Source organism: Cyprinus carpio, chromosome A4, assembly GCF_018340385.1.
Source record: "Cyprinus carpio isolate SPL01 chromosome A4, ASM1834038v1, whole genome shotgun sequence".
Lineage (NCBI taxonomy): Eukaryota > Metazoa > Chordata > Actinopteri > Cypriniformes > Cyprinidae > Cyprinus > Cyprinus carpio.
This window is the reverse complement of record NC_056575.1, coordinates 25,700,780-25,726,136: the sequence shown is the minus strand read 5'-3', so window position 1 is coordinate 25,726,136 and position 25,357 is coordinate 25,700,780. Positions and strand designations below refer to the sequence as shown.

Genomic DNA, 25,357 nt, shown 5'->3' with positions numbered 1-25,357 from the left:
ATTGGGGGTCGCTTCAAACCCTCGGACATGAAAAACAGCCACAGACTTGGTAACACTGGTTCAGGTGGAGCGGCATTTACTACACAGAGCCGTAGTCCACCGACAAGCTACACAAAATCGCTTTCAAAATCGAGAAGAAATCACTGCGATTTTAAAATCGATTTTGTGTAGATTGTCAGTGAATTACGGCTCTGTGTAGTAAATGCCAACCAGTGTTGCCAAGTCTGCGGTTGTTTTTCATGTTCGCGGGTTGAAGCGACCCCAATACCAATAATGTGATATTTAGCCCCTAAAATGTGAATATTACCAGGGCAACCCTGACAAAAAACTTATATTTTAACCCCGGGATGCAATTTTTTATCGGGGAACCTCCTGGAAACGCGATTGGGTTAGTTTTGGACTAGTTTTGAGAAACAACTGGGCAGGATTTGTTGTGAAAACCTGGCAACCCTGATCTGAACGCACGTGCTGGAGATATACTACTAATTACAGGAGCGTCTTTACTGAAGATTGAAATTATAGACGGGTCCGGGTCGGTTCGGTGTAGTACATGACCTGCCATCTCAAATAGGTTGCTTTCCCGCAGGACAGCAGCTGCAGAGGGAATCCGATGTTCTTTCTCCCCCTCAAAAAGGGTTGTAGGAGCAGCAGAGCCTATAAAAAAAATAATAAAAAAAAAAAAGCCAAGAAACATTGAGCATTATGTTTAAAAACATGCTTGATCACAGTTAGACCCAAATGTGTCTTTGGAGGTTCATTTAGATTAAGTTATAAGTAGAGTTTACAAGTCAATACCATTCCCTCATTTGATGACAGTGTCCAATGAATAGGCTACAAAAAGTACTGCAATTAAAGTTTTAACATGAAAACATAGATGACACACACACACTCATATATACAAACCTAAATTTATTCTGAAGCCAGTTTTCAATTTCTGCATGGCCATTGACAAAACATGTCTGTTGACACCATCACCCACTGCTGCATCTCCTTGGGGGAAAATAATATTATGGATGAAAAGGACAATCGACCAGATTATGTCAAGTAAACAGAGCATGGCTATTGTACTAAAATTTTCTGAGTTTCTACAACAATAAATACAGGGGGGTTAAGGGACATGGACTCAAATCAATTCAGTGAATAACTACCTATAATGGAAAAAGTTACACGCTTTATTAATACCTCTCAGCCTGCACTTGAATGGAGCTGCCCAGTTCACATTATTCTGCTTATAGAATGAAATGAATGCACTGTCCTGTTCTTCTTCTGCATCAAACATGTCGAGTGATAAAGAGAGGCATGGACTTTCAGAGTAACGGTTCAGTAAATCTTCTCTGAACAACTGGCATGCTTTTTGGGGGTCGACTTCAGTGGCCCAGGTTGAAGCTGTAATTTACCACAAAAAACTTGTTAATGCAAAGGGCCTTCTAAATGATATACTAATATCAACTTATTTCCAAAGCAAGAATAGCTTTGTTTCAACAGTGACATTTTGGAATCCCCGCAGGTTAATGTAATATGTCATGGGGAAGTACTTGAAATCAATATTCCTTTTTTAAATCACTTGACAAAAGTTTATTTGACAACATTATTTTCAACAATGCAACACTATAGCAGAAATTGTGCATAAATTACCTGCTGACGATTGTGGAACTGAGGGTCCTGGCAATTCTTCTCCCCTTGGGGGACTGGCTGCTACGCTGGGTTGAGCACAGTTCATTCTTAGAACAGACCAAATAAATTATAATAAAAAACAATGCTTGGAAGAATGGGAAACAGCCAAATCATGAGTGGCGATTATTTTAATCATTTACCATCTAGTTGGTCAGTGGTGCCAAATGTTTATATTAAAATTAAGACATGGAGTTAATTTACAAAACTAGGTTAACTAAATGTGCTACAGAATTAATATGAATAAAAAATTTGGTAAACCAGTAGCTCCAGAAACACTTTAACACATGTCATGTTTGTTCTTTTCCCCCCATTTATGCAGAAAGGTGTTCCTCTGATAATTCTTAACGTAATACTCTAATGAAATGACAATCTTTACACATGTCCTTCCTCATACTTAGAACATGTCATTACATTCTGATAATGTCTGACGATCAGTTACCTGAATCTATCAGACATAAACTGCCTACCTGTCACCACATGTGCTTGCATGAAATGGGAGAACATCAGCTGGGTACGATGCAAGACAGATTGGGCAGACCTGCAAAAAAAAATCATTACTTTTCATACATGAAATTATTATAAGAATAGTGTCATGTTTTCTGCATCTTACAGACATGTTATATTCACTAGCGACAGGAAATATGCTATGTGTCAGAGTAAAAAAAATAAATTCAGTTTGAGATGTGCCCAATCTATTTATATATCTGCAAGCATTACATTTATCTGTACTAAAACTTCTGCTTGCTGAATACTTTATGCTTTCTGATGCAGATACAAATGGCTGCTCAAGAACTGAACAATCTTCATCAAGACATGTCCCAGATTCACTCTCCTAAATAAATAAAATAAATTTATAAAAATATATAATAAACAAATACTTAATACTTTGAAAAAAGAGAAATGAGAGACATGTTGTAATACAGCTTACAGTCAATGTGCCCTTGCGGTTCAGTAGAAAGCTTCTCCTGTAGTGGAACTACAAATAAATGCCACATGTAATGCATCTTGACTGTGGCATCTTGGAGAACTCTGCTGAATCATAGGAAAGTGGTTCAGTAGAAAGCTTCTCCTGTAGTGGAACTACAAATACTATGTTTTGATTCCATTGTTAGATGCTGATTTAAGAAGCCTTGTGGAGTAACCCTCGGCGTCAGTTGGAATTATGGACAGCTTGCGACGTCCGCTACCACCTACAGGTATTTTAAAATGGAAAGTAGTAAGAGTCCTTTAAAACCTTGCAGTCTCACAATCATTAATATTAAAAGTTATATTTTGTCAGGCAAACAAGTCATAGCACTGTCCTCTACAACATGAAGAGTGGTGTGAATGGTAATTCATCGCCGGACATCACATCACATATCTGAGGTTTTGAACTCGAAAAACATTAACTATATTTTTTGTAATTGGAGATTTAGAAAAATTCTACCTGTAGACTTGAAAAACATCCAACCTCCTTGTAAGGTCTTTAGTTTAGGATATTTCTCCTCAAGTAGAGCTACAATATTTAAAAAAAAAAAAGATTAAATTATTCACTATTCTGCAAATGATTAACATTTTTAATCATTACCCATTCTACAATATTATACAATATGATTACCTCATCATGTTTCAAGTGGTCTGGTATACTTAACATCCTTTTCCCAAGGCCAGCATGGGCAAGTTCTAGCTCTTCTGAGCCCTTTGGTGTGAACTGACTGGGTTCCGAAAGGACATACATATGAAAGTCTGTCCTTTTTACAATGCAAGGGGCAGGGGTCGAGAATCGTGGTTTTCCTCTTGGCTGATCAGTATTAAACATACTCGGGAACTGCCTGATGTGGGAAAGGCAAAAAGATTTGCAGGAAAACCTGATTTTTTTTGTTTCGTTTACCTACTTTTCAATAATTTAAACAATGTCTCAATAAAAGTATAAAATACACTAACACTATTCATTACTGTTCCAGACACCAATATTAAATGTGTCAGAAGAATATTACTCACTGTCAGTAAAGTGAACATGTGTCACTTAATAGACAATACATGATGCTTTATCTATGTACCAAAAACTTTGGTGGACTGAATAATCTTTTCTTAAGCATCAAATGTCAATTTTTATGTGAATTTCTGCTTTAGCAACATTCTTCACCTAAACATTCATGCCAATTAAGCACCCCCCAACCCCCAAACCCCAAAAAGACTTTGAACAATAAGTTAAATGTATCACCTTCTCATAGCCTGCCTCACCCTAGCATCGCTAACCGGCAGAGGAGCAGCACTGCCTCCAGCCCTGACTGCTGTACTCTCTCTCGGTGCGTTTTGGGCCGAGGACAGCTCCCGGGCCAATAACTGCACAAAAGCCCGAGCTGCTACCTCAGCTTGGGGTGACAGACCCTGTCAAACAGTCACTCAATTCACAAGAATTTCAACTTTATGGAAAGATACTAGCCTGAACCTATTAGCATGCAGACGCGCTAACCTAGCTCGCTAGCTTATGTTGATAGTTGCACAATTAAACCGGTTAACATTAACAATTAAACAACATATCATAACAAGGAGATAACTAGCTAAACACTTATACTTTTATACTTACCGCTCCCCTGTCGTTGCCAGAAGCCATGTTGAGGTCTCAGCCAACTAAGGGGTACTCCACCGCGCCAGCTCGCGCTCGCGCCCGCGCCACCTGCATATAGCGCTGTGTGAACGCGTTCATGTGATTGGCTTATCCCCCACGTGGGGTGCGTTCTTGTGATTGGATAAAACAAGGGAGATATCTGATTGGTTGCAGATCATTCCCTGTTTAAAAAAAAAGGCATTTGTGTGTCGAGCCAAGTCAGGGGAGTCTCAAAATTCACACACAAATTGTAGTGAAGTTCACAGACCGCAAGCAGTTTGTAAATCAAGATATATTTGTGTGTGCATCAGAAATACATTTCTGAATCTTGTCCTGTGCATTTCTGAATCTTGAGTGCATTTGTAAATGTTGTTTGCAGTGTGTATTTATGAATCATGTGTTTTTGTGTGCATTTCTGAATTTTGTATGCATTTGTGAATCTTCTGTGCTTTTTAAATTTTGTGTATGCATTTGTGAATTTTGTGCGCATTTGTGCATCTTGTGTGTGTATTTATGAATCATGTGTGTGCATGTGTGAATGTGAGTAGTGTGTACAATTATCTTTATTGAGACTCTTTTAGCTCCATAGACACTCCCTCAGAGTCAAAATAAACCAATATCCCGGAGTAATTCATTTACTCAAACAGTACACTGACTGAACTGCTGTGAAGAGAGAACTGAAGATGGACACCGAGCCGAGCCAGATAACGAACAAAAGATTGACTCGTTCTCGAGTCAAGAACCGCCTTCATGTTAAATACATGAAGTACTTTACCTCATGTATTTAACATGAAGGTGTTTCCATATACTTCAAGTACATGAAATTTTTTGTTACATGTTCTACATGCACCACATTGTTTCCTTTTATGTAATATAAAATTTGTTATAATAAAGATAAATACAAAATAAACAAAAATAACTCTCAAAATTAACACAATAAAACATATCAATAATTATGTATTATGTATTTACTTATGTGTATTTAACTTGCCTCTGACCTGCCCCAAACCCAACCCCCATCTGTCCCGCCCCCGCGTTCACAACAGACCCGGAAGAGAAGACAATGCTGAATAAAGTCATAGTTTTTTTGCTATTTTTGGACCAAAATGTATTTTCAATGCTTCAGCAAATTCTAACGGACCCTCTGATGTCACATGGACTACTTTGAAGATGTTTTTATTACCTTTCTGGACATGGACAGTATACTGTACATACATTTTCTATGGAGGGACAGAAAAAGCTCTCGGACTAAATCTAAAATATCTTAAACTGTGTTCCGAAGATGAACGGAGGTCTTACGGGTTTGGAACGACATGAGGGTGAGTCATTAATGACATAATTTTCATTTTGGGGTGAATCAACCCTTTAATACTGTCACTCAAATTAGCTGAATTTTATTTTTCCTTCTTTGTACGCTGACCTAAACACAGCTGATTAGCTGATTTTCTTTAATCATTATTATTTTCTCTTCTATGCTGTGTGTATAACTGGTCAGGTTCAGAGGTGTGTCAGAACATTGCTATATTGCCTTCTTTGCTGATTTAGGTTTGTTGATTTGATTGATGAAAAAACAGAGAAAAACTCACATGCACACACGATTCTTAGCTGAATTTTCTTTTCTGATATTACACATTAATGTAAGCTGAGCATTTGCTTTGATGTTCTTGAGTATGCGGTGTGTTTAACACAGTCAGGTTCAAATATGGGTGCAAAAAATTCCATTAAAACTCTAGCAGAGGTTTGTCAGAGCGTTGCTATTGTGCGCAAGTGAGAAATGTTAAATAAAGCAACAAGGTAAAAAGATGAAAATGACTTGATTTTACTTTCAATTCCTTTTACATTCTCCAAGGTATTAACATTAACATTTTTCATAACTCCATGTAGGACGTTTCTGTACATAAATGTAAGCACTGTGGCAGTAGTAATGCAATATTTAGAAAATGTACTCTTGTACTCTTGATACTCAAGTACTTTTAAAAACAAGTACTTCAGTACTTTTACTTAAGTAGACATCTGACTGTAGTACTTTTACTTGTACTTGAGTAAAATTTAGCAAGGGGTATCTGTACTTTTACTCAAGTAATGAAGCTGTGTACTCTGTCCGCCTCTGGTGATCCTCACAGATGATAAAACAATCAGCTCTGAAGACATTACACTCTTAAACCATATTAACTGACTTTACTAGAAATTTGCGATGAAACCTGTTGCTATTTAAATCATTTTAGTTTTTATACAAATTGAAACTAAACATTCTTAATTGAATTAACATAGAGCCTTAAGTTTATGCAGTAGACAAATCAAGTTTACATTAGTGGTCTTTACTCAAAATCATTAGTTAACATCAATTATTATTTGGAGTATTCAGTAGGTTGCATAAAAAAACCTATTTTAAGTTACAACTATATATATATATATATATATATATATATATATATATATATATATATATATATATATATATATATATATATATGCAAGGAGCACAAATGTTTTTAAGTAATGATAAATGTTATATTTATGTGATGTCAATGTAATTAGATGTTGAGATTTACTGTATTAAACATTGTTTCAAATAAATTGAAAAAAGAAAAAAAAGAAAAACAGATTTCAATGCACAATTTTTTTTATTCACCAAAGAAATGGTATCATGACAATGCATTAAACTTGTCAGCCACAAGACAAGTAAAAATAAGCTTTGAAACAGCTTACTAACAATTGTAACTACTTTGTAGAAGAAACATGAACACACAGTATTCAACAATATATGCTATATCCTTGAAAAACTCATTCAAAACTGGGCATGCATTAAAGCTTTTGGCAACTTCTCCTTCAATGATGATCTTCAATTAGGCTGGATTGAGATGGAGAGAAGTGTCTGCTGACATGAAAAGCAACATCATCAGGTGCACTATACTTTTTATTCTCCTTGGAGTACAATTTTTTTTGTTTTACTGCATTTGAAATCTTATGAAATGTAGTACAGTAAATAACAAAAAACATCAAGTTTATCACATAGTACATCAAAATTTAGTTACTCTGTATATTTTTAATATTGTTTAATGTTTTAAACAAGTATTTCTTGATGAAACTGATAAATTGTCTCTAGAGCCATTGTTTTACACTCCACTATGAGAGTTGTTCCAATGCTTGAAAAGCTTTATGATCTCCGGAAAGTCATGGAAATGCATCCAGACTTATGTCTAGCATTGTTTGTCCCAGGAGAAAAAGATGACAGGGTAAACCATCGTGGTTTTTTCATAATGAGGACATGTTAAATGTGACATGCATATAGAAATGCTAACACTATCTCTTTTATTTAAGGTGGATCCAGCCTTCATTCTGGAGAATTGCCACCGTCTTTAGTGACAAAGGTTCTGTGAAATACACCAAAGAAGTAAATGTAATGAACTTTTTCCAGGATTTCCTACAGGAAGTTGAGGATTGTGGTATGTATTGTTATAATGGCACAACATATTTAATGTTCTGTTAATCTTGTTTTCATTCCACTGCAAGTTATCCCCTATTTTTAAGAAGGTGAAGCTGGTTAAGTTATGCAGTGGGTGACAGGCCAGAGACACAAGCCTATTCTTCCCCGTGACCAGAAGGACTTCAACATTACTGTGAAGTTCAATCATGACTGTGACACAAATCATACTGTGTGTTTTCCAACTAAGTGCATGTACTCCCACAATTACGTTTCCTACAGGTCACCTGAAAACACTGAATGAATTTAAAAACAATGGGAATAGCTATGAAATACAAATTTGAAATATAAATTTGATAATGTTTAAATGTATTTGATAGGGAAAGCATTTTGAAACAGCAACTTTCAGCTTCTCTTTGAGTCACTGTTTACTGGCATAAGTAAAACTGTTCCATTTTCATGTTAAAGAAACAATACAAAAATATAGCTGCAAGCAGCAATTACCGGGGTTCAAGCACTTTAAGGCCTTTGAGGTGGTCTTGGCCAACCTGGATGTATGTCTGACAGTTAAACAATTGTGGAAAGAGTACTGAAAATTTGTACTTAAGTACAAGTACTGTTACATTACTGAAATAATACTCAATTACAAGTAAAAGTACTGGTGTCAAAAAAGTACTTAAGTAAAAGTACAAAGTACTCCTCTCAAAAACTACTCAGAGTACTAATTACTAGTTACTTTTTAGCCGGCGATATTTAATTACCAAAAAATATTCATATCAAAGACCTATGTGGATAATAGCAACTTTGAACAAAACCAACTTTTATCTTATTGACAAAGTATGTGAATTAGTTGTCATGATACAGGAATTTCTAACTTCAGTACCTTGGTTACCATACCATACCAACTTTATTTGTTAAGCACTTTACAACAACCACAGTTGACCAAAGTGCTGTACAGAAAAAATAAATATATGTACAATTAATAACTACACAATAAAAGCATTCAAAGTAACAAATTAAATCAAGTAAATAAAGTCGACATCTTACTAGGTGTCAAAAGCCAAAGAGAAAAGATGGGTTTTAAGAAGGGTTTTAAAAAACAGATAGAGAAGAGGCCTGTTTAACATGCAAAGGCAGATCATTCCATAGTTTAGGGGCAGACACAGCAAAGGCACGGTCCCCTCTGAGCTTACGCTTAGTTTTAGGCACAGTCAGGAGCAGCTGATCATCTGATCTGAGAGAGCGGACAGGTTTATAAAAGTGTAGAAGCTCAGAGAGGTATGACGGGGCAAGACCATTTAATGATTTAAAAGCAAATAACAAATTTTTAAAATGGATCCTAAATTGAATAGGCCAGTGTAATGAAGCTAAAATAGGGGAAATGTGCTCATGTTTATGTGTGCCCGTTAAAAGACGTGCTGCTGCATTTTGTATCATCTGGAGACAGGTGATGGAGGACCCACTAACCCCCACATATAGTGAATTACAGTAGTCAAGCCGTGTAGTTACAAAGGCGTGGATTACAGTTTCAAAATGTTGTCTTGACAGAATTGGCTTTATTTTGGCCAGCTGCCTCAAATGAAAGAAGCTTGATTTGACAACAGCTTTGATCTGACTGTTAAATTTAAGCTCAGGGACCACTTTAACTCCTAGGTTTGTGATACTAGGTTTAATATAGGGTGCCAAGGAGCCCAGATCTACAGGCGGGGTCCCAGTGGTGCCTCCAAAAACCATCACTTCTGTTTTTTTATCATTAAAATTTAAAAAGTTCAGAGCCATCCAGGCCTTTATGTCGGTGAGACAATCGAGTAGTTGTCCAACAGAGTTATCATTTTGCTTTTTAAGAGGTACATAAATCTGACTGTCATCTGCATAACAGTGGAATGAAAAGCCGTACTTTCTAAATATGGAATGAAGTGGAAGCAAATACAGAGAGAAAAGTAGAGGGCCGAGGACTGAGCCCTGTGGGACCCCACACAAGAGAGGAGCAGACGAGGATACGGAGTCACCTAAGCTAACACAAAAAGTTTGATCCACTAAGTATGACCTAAACCACTCCAGAGCTATTCCACTGATGCCCACCCACTGCTTTAAACATGAAATCAATATTTCATGATCCACTGTGTCAAATGCAGCAGTTAGATCTAAAAGCACAAGGATAACACAGTCACCAGAGTCAGTAGCTAAAGAGATATCATTAAAAACTCTTAAAAGAGCAATTTCGGTGCTGTGCAAGGTTTTAAAGCCGGACTGGAAAACCTCTAGTATATTATGTTTTTCCAAAAAGGCCAATAATAGACTGTACACAATCTTCTCCAGGATTTTTGAAAGGAAAGGCAATTTGTAAATAGGCCTGAAATTAGCAAGAACTGACGGATCTAGAGCAGGTTTTTTAATCAGAGGTTGAACTACTGCATGTTTTAAAATTTCAGGGACAACACCCAAGGTCAGACTACTATTTATAACTCCAACAACAGATGGTCCTATAGTGGGGAAAACCTCCTTAAATAGTCGAGGGGGGACAGCATCATTTGGAGAACCCGAGGGCTTCAAATGACCAACAACCACCTGCTCAAAATTATCAAAGACAGCCGAGCGGGGGACAGAGATTGAAGGGTCTGAAGCTGAAGGTACAATTTGAGACCTAATAGAAGTGACCTTATCAATAAAAAAAGCAAAGGAAGTTTTCACACATAGCAGGGGATGCCTCCATATAAGCATTCTGCGGGGCATTTAAAAGTGAGTCAATGGTGTTAAACAAAACACGAGGCTTGTGACAGTTTGCCAAAATAATATCTGAGAAATGTTTTCTTTTAGCAGCTTTCACAGTTTCCTGGTAATGACGCCAGCAATCCCTTAACATTTCAAGAGACACCTGCAGTTTGTCCTTCTTCCACTTGCGCTCAGCTCTATGGCACTTACGTCTGGCAGCATGAGTCATGTCATTTAGCCAGGGATCAGATTTAGTTTTAGGCTGCCTAGATTTTAATGGAGCCACAGTGTCTAAAACAGTTTGGCAGGTGGAGTGAAACCACGAGCTAAGCTCATATGTGTGCAATACAGACTCAGAAGTGATGGAGTTCTGACTGAAAGCAACCGAGAACTGAACAGCAGTGGAAGGGTTAAACATGCGACAGCACCGAGCAGTAGCGCGAGGTTTAACTGTATGACAGGCAAGAGTAGTCTCAAATAATACAGGCATATGGTCAGAAAACACTGCGTCACATATCTCTAGATTAAGAACAGGCAAACCATATGATAAAACAAGATCAAGTATGTGTCCATGTTCTAGTGTGGGTCCAGACACAGATTGCACAAGATTAAAAGAATCAATGAGGTTTAAAAAAAACCTTTGCCATTGGCTTATCAGGACAACACACATGAACATTAAAATCCCCAACAATAAGAACACGATCATATTTAGGCATGATTTCAGCCAAAAAATCAGAAAAATCATTTAAAAAGTCCTTATTGTACTTGGGGGGCCGATAGACCACAGCACATAACACTGTGTGAGAATGACCCATCTCAAATAAACTCCGTTCAAAGCTGCTGAAAGCGGATGACAGCAATATCTGCTTACATTTATAATGACTCTTATATACAGTCGCTATTCCTCCTCCTCGGCCAGATTTTCGCAGGGAGTTAAAGTAGCAGCAATCATAGTGTAAAAATTCAGTGAAAGCGCTAGACTCACCATCACACAGCCATGTCTCAGTTACACAGAGGAAATCCAATCCTCTGGACATGAAAAAATCCTTTAATACAAAAGTCTTATTAGCTAGAGATCTAGCATTTACCAGCCCAAACCTGGCAGGAACCGGTGGGTCCGCGGCACTATATGTTTGTGAAACCCGACACAGAGACCGCCAAGTCGGAACACCTCTTCCGGGCCGACAACAGGTATCAGCCAGCCGTCGACAAGGTCCAGCGAGCGTCGAGGAATAACGAGGCTAGGCACGACTCCAAACTCAGTCCAAAAAGGCGTAGAACAACATGCAAGATGGACCTTTAACCTCACCAGCCGGCCGCTGCGTTTTCACGGTGGCAGGTGCGCTTTCGTTGGCTCTCACGCCGAGAAGATGGAGCCGGGGCGCACCAAAGGTGAGCCGGGAGCCTCGCCAGGAGCACAGTTTCACGTCCACCATCATCCAATTTTACTATATTTTACTATATTTACTATAGATCCAGCAGTGTTTGGCAATCATACACCAGTAGAGAGTCGACATCCCGGGCAAAAAGTAAAACAAACAGCAAAAACACACAGCAATGACAGTGACAGACTGCAAGCCACACACAATGGCGCCATCTTCTTTTTTTTTTACCACACTGGTTGGATAGGAGTGGTTAAAGGAGTCCTATTATGCTCCTTTATAAAGTCTTGATTTCATTTTGGCAGGTTTACTAGAACATGCTCTCATGCTTGGTGGTTCGAAAAATGCATTATTTTTCACATTATTTACATTATTACAATACCTTTCTCCCCAGCCTGGCACAAACGGCTCGATTAGTTCTAGGTTTAATGAAGGCCTGTCTTCTGAAAAACGAAATGTGTTGTGATTGGTAAGCTCTCCCAGCACGTAGTGATTGGCGAACAGCTCGGACGGTGTTTCCTGACAAAGGGGCAACTGCTACGTCTTTCAGCAAAAGCCTTTTGGTGAAACCAGCACTGTAATGTCTCATGACTCCCCTCAAAACTTGACGCTACAGCAGCACTTCTTTGTCGTCGTTTTGTCTGATCCACTCAGCCAATCGTTCAAACCACGACCTCACCCCTCCCCACCAACCAACCATTTCCGTAGGCGGGATTTATTTTAATGATATTCTAATGGACTGCTTTGTGACATCACAAACCCCTGAAAACAACGCTATAGTTCAAACTAGCCATTTTTTGTAGTTCTTGAAAAGGGATTTAAAAAAAAAAACATGAAATATCTCCCTTTGGAGTTACCTTTTGAGATTTATAACTTTGTAGATCTTTTTTATGCCCAAACATACACACTACACACTGACTAAAATTCATAAAGTAAAAAAGCATTATAGGACCCCTTTAAGAATATCTACATCTGACATCATGCTTCACCGCTTCTGGGTCCTAACACTCTGCCAGACACCCCCTCAGAAAACAACAAACTGTGTGCATATACACACTCATGATGTCATGTAATACTGAAAAATTATAACCCTAACCTTTTTCTCCATACTGAAATCCCAGATGGCCTGACAGTGATTCAGCTAAAATATTAGTGTCTAAGACACTGTGAGTACGGAGACTGTAGTGTGCACAGCGAAGTTTTAAACGCTTAGCTTAAAGATGTAATATTAATTAAAAAGTGCTCATAAATGCTGCTTAGATAGTATTCTCAAATGAAATGAGTAGAGGCTTGGACCCATGAAACAGCAGTCCTAACATCATGACTTAACAAGAGGATTCTCCCAAGCCATCAAACTGACTTCATCAGAGCAAGAACGCCATTCTAGAGCCGGAAGCGATGGCAGACTATTTTTTCTCAGTGTATTGACTTGTAGGTCCAATTGTTCGCCACAAGACTAGTTTTGTGCACTAAAAAAAAAGCAATTAGGGTTATTTTTGATTTCATAATGTACAATCATTTTCAATACCATTGGCAAAACTATCATTGTATATTGCCATATAGACATTTTAATATATTTTGTCCATCCATTTTTTCAAGGCACTCATTATTTCAAGATTTGAAATTGGTTTAATCCAAGTCTTCTAAAAAGATGAACATATATGAACAGATATTATATAGGCTTTTATTTACATTATTTTACAGGCTTTTATATTTTGATCAATTTGACTCAATCTTAAACATTTGCTCATTCTGTGTATTTGTTTCTTTAAAATACGGTAACTTACAGCACAAGGAAGCTTGATTTAAAACTGAATTGAATTTAAAAAAAAAAAAAAAAAAAAAACACAAGTAGGCCTACACAGTCAGTAATAAAATTATAAAACAAGTGACCTCAATTCAGTTGAGGTATTCAAAATATGACAACACTGAATTTTTATAAGCAGTGATTTAAGAGCCATATACAGTATGTTAGGCCTATTTTTGTAGATAAATGGAACATCAGATGGCTTTGACCTGTAATGACTGTACAATGTAGTGATGCAGTTAGGCAGACTAGGATATTTATATGTACAAATCAGACAAATATCCTATTCCAAAACATTTCTAGCACAAATGTACATGGTAAAGAAATTAAAGTTCCATCTTTGTTTAAAGACTTTCTGGTGCATTTCACTTAAAACCAATAACATTTCTAGAAGGATATTCATCAGTCAGGTGTGGATCTATTCTGAATGTTTGATAATTTTTGACAAAATTTAATCCAGGAGCAAAGAGAAATCATTTCTACTTTAAAAGCACGGAGAGATCATGACTGCACACAGTTCTGCGCACAAGCAGTTCATTTGTATAAGTTAGGCCTAATTGAGAGCTCGCATCCAGTTTTCTGCGATTACATGACAGCGTTCTCATGTTACAATAAAGCGTTCGCCACATTTGCATGGGAATGATTAAAATTATGTGGAATACCTGCAATCCAGTGCAGACATTCAGACTGTAATTGACAGGAGGCAGATGATTGTCAAACTCACTCGGAGAGGAGAGAGAGACGCAGATTTTATCTGTGTATATTCAGATACTGTGGAAAATGAGTAATGGAACCGTGTCAGATATTTCAGTATCGGTATCAAAATATAGATATTTTTGATAACACTACCATGTAGTTTGTTTCTCCAAGCTCCAATAAATGATGCTGAGCTCCCTCACTGTCTGATCATCTCTTCACCTGACACCTGCTGCAGCGGCGCTATTCCCGGTTCAGATATTAGCACTTTTATTGGTCCCTTCACGATCGGATATCTTTATTGGTGCCTTCAAAAGTTTGAATATCAATTCAAATTGTGGGCGTACTCAGTAACGAACTGTGATTTAAAAGTAACGAAGTAGATTATTTTGCTAAATTTGTACTTTAAGTACAAGTAAAAGTACAGCTTTAAAAATATACTCAAAAAAGTACAAGTACCCGAAAAAACTACTTAATTACAGTAACGTGAGTAGTTGTAATTCGTTACCTCTACCACTGAGTTTGGCCTAAATAATGGGAGCGAAATTATTCAGTGCAGTTTTACTAAAATAATGGAAATAATTTTTAAAACAGGCAACAATCTTTTAATCAGTGTACAGACATATCTTTTCCCCAAGTAGTTATGTCAAAATAAATGACAGGTAACGAATAACAAAGTATGCGCATGTTATATTCTGTTTTTATTCGTTCTAAGAAAGAACATAATTTATAAAGTAGGCTACTAAAGTTTCATCTGTGAATACTAAATATTTTAACTAGTGTTTTTTCTTTCATTTTCATCTGACTGCAGTCAAATGTAACACACCAGTGAGGCAAAACTGACGGCTATTTGCGAAAATGTGCTTTGATGCGCTTGATAACTTGTGGTTAAAGTGCCACTCAGCAGTTAAAAGTTGCAAATGCACTTTGCAGACGCGGCGGCGGCACTCACGGCAGTAGAAAGCACACTCTGGTTGGCCACCTACTGTATGTGCAGCTGGCTAACAGATGTGGTGTTCGAATCCTAACAATGAGTGAGTAAAGTTATAGTCTGGGGACGTGCTCAATAGGCCCGCAACGGCGTGATAACCATGGACTTGTGGAGCCTCTGGCTACCTTACAAACCAATGCTATGGTGAGATATGGTAGACTTTCTGTGAGACTTTGTAATATACACCCGTACAGTGTTTTTTGGGGAAGTATCAGAAGCTTGGCCAGCTGTATGAAGTCAATAGCCCTGATATTTACACAGCTCATGACCATAGGTGAAAGTAGGAACGTAGATCGACCAGTAAATCGAGAGCTTCGCCTTACAGCTCAGCTCCTTCTTTACCACGACAGACAGGTACATCGACCGCATCACTGCAGAAGCTGCACCTATCCGCCTGTCAATCTCCCGCTCCATCCTTCCCTCACTCGTGAACAAGACCCCGAGATACTAGAACTCCTCCACTTGAGGCAGGAGCTCTCCACCAACCTGAACGGGACATGCCACCCTTTTCCGGCTCAAACCGGACACCCTCCGGCCCCTGGCTGCACCTAGAAATCCTGTCCTTCACACCGGCTGCAAAAACCGTCCGCGCCGCTGAAGGTCCTGCCTGCACCTAGAAATCCTGTCCATAAAAAGTAATGAAAAGGACTGGTCCCCAAAGGGCAGCCCTGCCGGAGTCCAACATGTACCTAGGAACAAGTCCATAAACTTACTGCCAACAATGGTGAAAAGGGCATGCTCCTGCTCGGGTCATACAGGGACCGGGCACAAATCTAACAGAGGGCCAACCCGGGACCCCATACTCCACAGGAGCACCCCTGACAACAGAGAGGCTGCGTTAGGGACACGGTTCGATGCCTTCTCCAAATCAAACAAAACAAGCATGTGGATTCCATCAGGGCAAACTCCCCATAAACCCTCCCGCCCCCCATGATCGAGGGTGTGGTAAAGCTGGTCCAGACCTCCAGCCATATGTCTTGGCCACGACGGGACGAAAACCTTATTGTTCCTCCTGAATCCAAGGTTCGACTATTGGCATAACTATCACCCCTACTACCATGTTGCATAGACTTTTGTGAGGGTCTGTTGAGTAGTGTGATGAGCCCCCTGTAGTTGGAACACACCCTCTGGTCCCCCTTCTTGAAAAGAGGGACCACCACCCCGGACTGCCATTCCAGAGGCACTGTCCCCAACCGCCACGCGATGCTGCAGAGGCATGTCAGCCAAGACAGCCCCACAACGTCCAGGGACTTGAGGTACTCAGGTTGGACTCTCATCCACCCTGGTTGCCTTGCGGTAAAGAAGCTTTGAACATACCCCCTGTGACTTCAGCTTGGGTGATGGTTTTACAACCTATCAGAGGGAGAGGGCTCGGAGTACCCGAATGATCCTAAGAAGCTATTTATTGTTTTAGCTATTTATGCCCCCCATAGGTCAGAGAAGGCAAACAGGTCCTAGGTGACGGGTCAGATCGTAACTTGCGGTTTTCTACTTTTGCCTGTATGGTCATTATCAAAAATCAAGGACAATCCGTGATGTCGCCCAGCATGGCGCAGCCTGAGACACTCAAATAAACAGCCAAGCCCAGCAGCCATATCTCGAATGCGAACGCCTGGTGGCTGGGCCTCCCCCTAGGCAGGCCAGCCTAGGTTGCTGCTGGAAGAGGTGGTTGCTAGGTTGCTGCTGGAAGAGGTGCTACTGAGACCAGCAGCAGGTGCTCATCCTGTGGTCTGTGTGGGTTCTAATGCCCCAGTGTAGTGACAAGGACACTATACTGCCAAAAAAGCACCGTCTTTTGGATGAGACATTAAACCGAGGTCCTGACTCTCTGTGGTCATTAAAAATCCCAGGATGTTTTTCGAAAAGAGTAGAGGTGTGACCTCTGCAACCTGGCCAAATTTGCCCATTGGCCTCTGACCATCATGACCTAACAATCCCCATATCTGCTGATTGGCTTCATCACTCTGTCTCCTCTCCTCCAGTAAACTGGTGTGTGTGGGATGTTCTGGTGCACTATGGCTGCCGTCACATCATCCAGGTGGATGCTGTACACTGGTGGTGGATGAGGAGATCCCCCTCACAATGTAGAGCGCTTTGAGTGATTAGAACAACAGAAAAGCGCTATATAAATGTAATGAATTATTATTATTATTATAAACACATGATTTATTTGAAAGCAACACAGAGTCAGTGTTTTACTTCTCAAGAATTCAAACTACCAATTAATGAATAAAGTTAATTTCAAGGAAAGTCTGTTCAATCAAGACCACTTCCGTCAAGTATATTTATGACAATTCTATTGCAGACAGTGTTGGCGGTATGGTTATGTTCTGGACAACACTCCACATGCATGTCCATCCAGCCGTGCTTGGACAGAGCGGGGAGAGCAGCAAGACAAACCGCCCTGGGGTATAGAACAGAACCATTATATGCATACATAATTACAATTCACAATTACATGAGTTGTAAACGAAAAGTGATAGAGAATGCTTCCAATGAAGTGACTGTAAAGAAAGAAACAAAAGTTAGATCGGATTACAGGTTCAGTTGGTGGAGTTGGGGTTGGAGGAGGGAGTTATTTGTAAGCAGCGATGCGATGGAAGAGACGCTGAAGAATGGGAATTTAAATAGACTGCATGTGATAGGTGTCAACACTGGATTGGTACACTTCAGGAACAGCTGACTGTCGGCTGATGCAACCTTGACTAACGGGGCCTGACTGAACTAACGCGATGCTGAATTTCCCTCATCGGCCTTAATTGTGATGTCTTCAGGCAGCTCTGTGGGTGTCCAAGTCCAAGTCCTATTTACTGTACTTGAATAGGGAAATCCTGAAATCTCAAAAACTGCTGGCCAAACCCACATTTTACTAAGATACTTCAAACCAGCAATAAATAGCTCTTTTCAAATATTGTAGCTTATATAATATAACACCTGTTGTTCCAGGAGTCATTCCATTCAAATTGTAACTAATAACAGCTCTGATTACATTCTGAGATAAACTGGCATTATTTACAGTCCTACAGTCAAAAACATCTGTATGGTGTGTAATTTACAGCAAATGGGTGGTGTCAAGCTGACATTCAGTGAGCAAAGATCAGTTTAAACACTTCTAGTTTCTTTTTTAGATCAAACAGTCAGACAGGGATATTCTGAATGACAGCTGCATGAAACATAATGGCATCAGCATATGAAGGTTAGTGTAAACTAAAACTAATATGATACTTTACACTGTAAATAAATATATATATATATATATATATATATATTATATATATTTTTTTTTTTTTTTTTTTTGTAGTAGACTAAAGTGAATCCAATTTACTGAATTAATTAGTTCTTTTAACTTTGGGAAGTAAGTACAACTCAAAAAAGCCATACAAAAGAAAATATGACTTGAGATTTTTTTTGTGTTCAGCTGAATTAAACTATATACAGTTTTTTTTTTCTTCATGATTGCATGATGAAATTGTTATTTCAACAATGAAAAATAGATGAAGATTGACACAACCAATATTTGTTAAACTTAAATCACTTATTTTGCATTGAATCGACAAAGAATTTTGCTTTTGTACAGCAGGATTCTATGAAAGGAAATCATGTCAGTTTTGACTTCTTTAAATCAGAGACCATGTAGGGCTGCAGTTAACATGGTTTTGAATGGTAATGTCACCAACTCCAAAACTGCTGATTTAAAAACTCCACAAACAGCACTTACCAGGCAGCTACACTTATAACTAACCACAGACGTCTACAAAAGCTCTTATGGAGAATTAAAGAGGTTTAGATGCTGATGTTTGTTTTTTGTTTTGTTAACATTATGGCAATTAGTGTCACCTTTAGTTGAGCTCTTGATTTTTGACTTTTTAATATTAGTTTTTCTTTGGCTGCTGTAATTTGTGTTAAGAACATGTTTGTTATGGCAAAAATAACCAAGAGAACGTGATCAGGTGATGCTGGCTATTATAATTGATTGTCACACTGCTGGATCTCATGCTGTAGAATCATAGAACTAAAATTAATAACATCTCATCCATACGATTAAAGATTAGACACTGGATGAGATCAGTGAATCCAATTATTTTTGTCACCATCAGTAGTTAAAGAAAATCACCTGATCACATTTTCTTTTAGCTTGTTTTTCCATAACGAATGTGCTTCATAAACACAGTTACAGCAGCCAGAGAAAAAGTAATGCAAATCAACAAGGATCACATAAGCCCATCTGTGTTATAAATAAGCCCATTATAATTAGTAAAGAACTGTACAAAATAAAATGCAACATTTTTGAAGATTCTGAATACACAACTGAACAACAGGAATGAATGGAGCCAACTAAATAAAAATTTTATTATAGCCTATATGTACATTATTATAAAACAGAGCATTATTATTAAATATTATTTTGGCTCTAGAAAATATTTTCAGGTGGTGAAAATGCTGTTGTAGGTGGTATTAAGGCTGCCAAAAGCCTTGTTCTTCCTTTTTGCACTTTATAAAAAACCTTCTCCTTTTTTATTATATTTGTAGGGGTATTTTTATTTAAGGTTGAACAATAAATAGTTAGAACTTCTAACCATTACATTCTGACAAGATAGAAGCTTTACTTTCAATTTTTATTTCCATAGTCTCTAACAGTAATATGTAAAACAGAGTGAAAGTTCAGAATGGAAATAAAGAGCCACTGTTTTTCACACAGAGTTTCACTGTACTTCATTTAAATAAACCAAATTATGTTTTATTTGCATGAGCATTTACACGAAATGACATTAACTGACCTTTAAAAGAAATGAGATAAAACATGACAAAGCACACATTACTACAACTATGAACCCACCAAGCCTTTTACTTACACAGTTTTTATCAGAAATACTCAGAGCTTTAAATACTTATTGTGAGGCGTAATGGACAAGTCCAGTGTTTTGATAAATGTTGGTGTCAAAATCATTTATGGTATTGTGTGTCCCACCATGTCTGCTGTTGGGTTTTGGTTTCAACAGCATGAGCACTAAACAGAATCAAACCCACAGAAACTGCGATTATCAGACAATTGTTTACAGTGGCCAGCTGAATTGAATTATATACATTTTTTATTTTCTTCATGTTTGCATTATAAAATTGTTATTTCAATGATGAAAAATAGATGAAGATAGACAACCAATATTTGTTCAACTTAAATCACTTATTTTGCATTGAATCAACAAACAATTTTGCTTTTGTACAGAAGGATTCTATGAAAGGAAATCATGTCAGTTTTGACTTCTTTAAATCAGAGACCATGTAGGGCTGCAGTTAACAGCAAGATGTGGAAACCCGTGAAGGGAAGTGAAAAGATTGCTAAAGATTTTGTGATAACACTTTACAATAACTTTCATTAATAAATCATTAAAACACTTTACAATAACTTTCATTAATAAATCATTAACAAACATTACATAATTTTTAACTAATCATTTCTTAATATATATTCACACAACTAGAAATATGAGATGTGCTTGTTGATGTTAACTAATGAACTTATTAAACATTACCAAATGATAAACAGATCATTATTAAATGTAAATTTAAATGCTTACAAATGTCATTAAACTTTTAATTCATATGATCATGGTTTTGTTTTTTTTAATCTTCAAATGATTTTGATATCTGGTTCATAATGATTAAATGCTTCATTAATAAATCAACAGACATTATAGAATGCTTAACTGATCATGAGTTAATGTTTACAAATATCATTAAACATTCAATGCGTTTTTAAAAATGTACAAATGATTTTAACAGAATTACAGAACGATTACAAATGTATTTGTACATGAACTCATGAATGCTTACAAATGTCATTAAACATCATTCCACATATTAGTAAATGCTCATTTTTACATTTACAAATTAGTGAAAATATAGCTTAATTAGCATTTTAAGCACTTCACAAACTTCATGTTAATATATTCACTAACTCATAATCACAGTCTGTAAAGGTATATATTTGGGTTTTGTTTGTAGACTTATTTTATTTGCACATCTTATATAATTGTTTAATAATTTGTTGATGTTTTTGCAGTACCCAATCTAAAGTGGAAACTATTCATCAATTGTAAATGTTTATGAACATTTACTAATCATTAGAACCTTGATGAGCAGTCATTTTGATGGCAAAAAGTGTCCAAAACCTACCCATACACCACACCTGAGGCTAACCTTACCTGTATCACATCTCAGCAGCAGCAGTGTTGTGCATTAACACAAGCTTTTAATCATTTTATAACATGTTAAAATCATTTGTAGATTTTTAAGATGTACATGATCTTGTGAATTAAAAGTTTAATGACATTTGTAAGCATTTTAATCTACATGAAATGTTATTTATTAATAAACATTAACAAGCATATTATTTTATGCTTCTAGATATGTGAATATATATATTAACTAACTATCCGTTAAGCATTGAAAATGTTTGTTAATGATTTATTAATGTTTAAATGTTTTATTTATTATAAAGTGTTACCCATTTTTAAGGTTGAACAATAAATAGTTTAAACTTCTAACCATTACATTCTGACAAGAAGCTTTCCTTTCATTTTTTTTTTATTTCCATAGTCTCTAAACAGTAATATGTAAAACAGAGTGAAAGTTCAGAATGGAAACAAAGAGCCACTGTTCTTCACACAGAGTTTCACTGTACTTCATTTAAATAAACCAAATTATGTTTTATTTGCATGAGCATTTACACGAAACATGCAATGCCTTTCAGTTTGAACCTGCTCAGGGGTGTTGCTGTGCTGTGATAGTTATTGTGTTTTTTTTAGGACAATAACTATCTGCAAAAAAAAAAAAAACACCTGACATTAACAAATGTCAAAATCATTGATTGTGTCGCACCCATGTCTGCTGTTGGGTTTTGGTTTTCGAAAACATGAGCACTTAATAGAATAAAAACACATATAAATTTTTGAAAAACTCCTGCCAGGGTGAAGATTTTCAGAAACTCTGGTTGCAGTGTTGTCATGTAGACAGCGAAACTGGAGTTTTTTTGTCTTGTGACGTCAGAGCATGCACTTTTATCTCCGCCTGTTGGAAACTTTTTCAGGCTTCTGATTGGCCAACATGGCTTTACAGTTGAGATTATATCACCACCTGTTGGCTACGTATGCTCTTGACAGTGCTTCATAGCATGCTTTTGCGTTTTCATGTGGACAAAGATTTTTTTTTTAAAACGGAAGAAGGATAAACATATCCGTGTACGTGTGGACGTTGCCTAAAGCTCTCCAAATATAATTGATGTATAATATTATAGAATTGATTGTAGTAAAATATGCACAGAAAGTTTTGATCTACAGCATATTTTAGTCACATACAGACATCAACAATCAGTATATGAATCTCCACAAAAATGACAATCATAAAATATTCAGAAAAACTCTGAACATCACAAAATCAGCAACTGAAGTCAAAAAAAAAAAGAAGATCAAAAAAATAAAAGCAAATAGTAAAGAATAAAAGAAAATTAGATAAGTCATCTGCATAATTTATTCATGTTGCAATGCATGCTGGGAGAATATAAAAAGGTTATATACAGGTGCATCTCAATAAATTAGAAAGTTCATTTATTTCAGTAATTCAACTCAAATTGTGAAACTCGTGTATTAAATAAATTCAGTGCACACAGACTGAAGTAGTTTAAGTCTTTGGTTCTTTTAATTGTGATGATTTTGGCTCACAATTAACAAAAACCCACCAATTCTTTATCTCAACAAAATAGAATACTTCATAAGACAATAAAAAAAAAAAAAAAAACATTTTTAGTGAATTTTTGGCCCTCTGGAAAGTATGTTCATCTACTGTACATGTACTCAATACTTGGTAGGGGCTCCTTTTGCTTTATATTACTGCCTCAATTCGGTGTGGCATGGAGGTTATCACTTTGTGGCACTGCTGAGGTGGTATGGAAGCCCAGGTTTCTTTGACAGTGGCCTTCAACTCATCTGCATTGTTTGGTCTCTTGTATCTCATTTTCCTCTTGACAATACCCCATAGATTCTCTCTGGGGTTCAGATCTGTTGAGTTTGCTGGCCAGTCAAAGCACACCAACACCATTTAACAAACTTTTGGTGCTTTTGGCAGTGTAGGCAGGTGCTAAATCCTGCTGGAAAATGAAATCAGCATCTTCAAAAAGCTGGTCAGCAGAAGGAAGCATGAAGTGCTCCAAAATTTCTTGGTAAACGGGTGCAGTGACTTTGTTTTTCAAAAAACGCAATGGACCAACACCAGCAGATGACATTGCACCCCAAATCATCACAGACTGTGGAAACTTAACACTGGACTTCAAGAAACTTGGGCTATGAGCTTCTCCACCCTTCCTACAGACTCTAGGACCTTGGTTTCCAAATGAAATACAAAACTTGCTCTCATCTGAAAACCAATGGGCAACAGTCCAGTTCTTCTTCTCCTCAGCCCAGGTAAGACACCTCAGGAGTGGCTTAACAAGAGGAATACAACAACTGTATCCAAATTCCATGACACGTGTGTATGCCTTGACCCCAGCCTCACTCCATTCCTTGTGAAGTTTACTCAAATTCTTGAATCGATTTTGCTTGACAATCCTCATAAGGCTGTAGTTCTCTCGGTTGGTTGTGCATCTTTTTCTTCCACACTTTTTCCTTCCACTCAACTTTCTGTTAACATGCTTGGATACAGCACTATGTGAACAGCCAGCTTCTCTGGCAATGAATGTTTGTGGCTTACCCTCCTTGTGAAGGGTGTCAGTGATTGTCTTCTGGACACCTGTCAGATCAGCAGTCTTCCCCATGATTGTGTAGCCTAATGAACACTTTGTAGGTGTTTTGAGTTGATTAGCTGATTGGCATGTCACCATATTCTAATTTGTTGAGACAGTGAATTGGTGGGTTTTTGTTAAAATGTGAGCCAAAATCATCATAATTAAAAGAACCAAAGACTTTCAGTCTGTGTGCATTGAATTTATTTAATACACAAGTTTCACAATTCGAGTTTGAATTACTGAAATGAACACAAACATTCTAATTTATTGAGATGCACCTGTAATATCAGAGGTTTAATGTATTTGAGTAAATGTAATTAATTACTGTACTTAAGTATCTTTTTGGATATAATCTGTAGTTTTACCGAGTATCAAAGATATTAGCAACTTTTACTCTCTACTTCACTACAATTTTTGAATAAGCGTCTGTACTCTTTACTCCACTACATTTGTAATGAGTGTTGAAATTATTTATTATTATACATTTTGCATGGCATTTAGTTTTTTCTGTAGCAATTTATTTCTGCTACAAAAGAAGAGATATGACCACCTACAGGACACCGAAAGTACTAACTGCGTTTTGCCCTTACTCACCCAAACTTGTCAACAAGGCTACTGTACGTGAATGCGAGTTTCTTAGCAAGTACTTTGAATCACTGGTTTTTTATATGAGATGAGGACATGACTGAAGCCGCCAATGAGACTGAAACCAGCACATCCAGTGCAAGAAATTTTACTTAACATTATTTATTTTATTTTATTCAGTTTTATTTTGGTTTTAGAAAATAAATGTGATAGCTATCCTCACAAATCGACTTGTTTTTTGACTAGTGCATCTTTTACTAAAGTTGTTTTGAAATTGGGGTTTTGTAACTTGTAATGGGGTAATTTTCACTGTAAGGTATCTGTACTTTTTCTTGAAGTATGGTTTTCAGGTACTTTTTACACCTCTGTATAATATAGTTTAATGCAGTGCTGCACTCTGCATGCATTGAGATCAACCTTTTTATTGATTTTGTCGCCAGTTTTGAGGTTAATATGTTGATTCTTGATGTCTGTGTTTGAATGGTATAGTAGTTCAAAATTTTTGAGCAAAAGATGTTTAAAAAAAAATAAAAATAAACGCTGCTGGAACTCAGGCTGAAGCATCATTGAACTCATGTAATGAATAATATAATACAAAAAAAAAATACATCCCCAATATAATAATGAATAATCCAAAAAAATAACAACACATCACCCATAATTAAAGATTTATATTGTAAATGCAATCACATAATTATATCAACATCAATACACAACCAA

At 37.1% G+C, this 25,357-nt stretch overlaps 1 long non-coding RNA gene across 1 annotated transcript; it reads right to left on the bottom strand.

Annotated features, from left to right (window-relative positions):
* Positions 1 to 550: 550 nt before the first annotated feature.
* LOC109094730 lies at positions 551 to 1,383 on the bottom strand. Its single transcript, XR_006156145.1, has 3 exons — positions 1,183 to 1,383; positions 904 to 990; positions 551 to 654 (listed from the first exon to the last, which is right to left on the bottom strand). It is a non-coding gene; the product is annotated as an uncharacterized LOC109094730 (long non-coding RNA).
* Between the last annotated feature and the right edge of the window lie 23,974 nt (positions 1,384 to 25,357).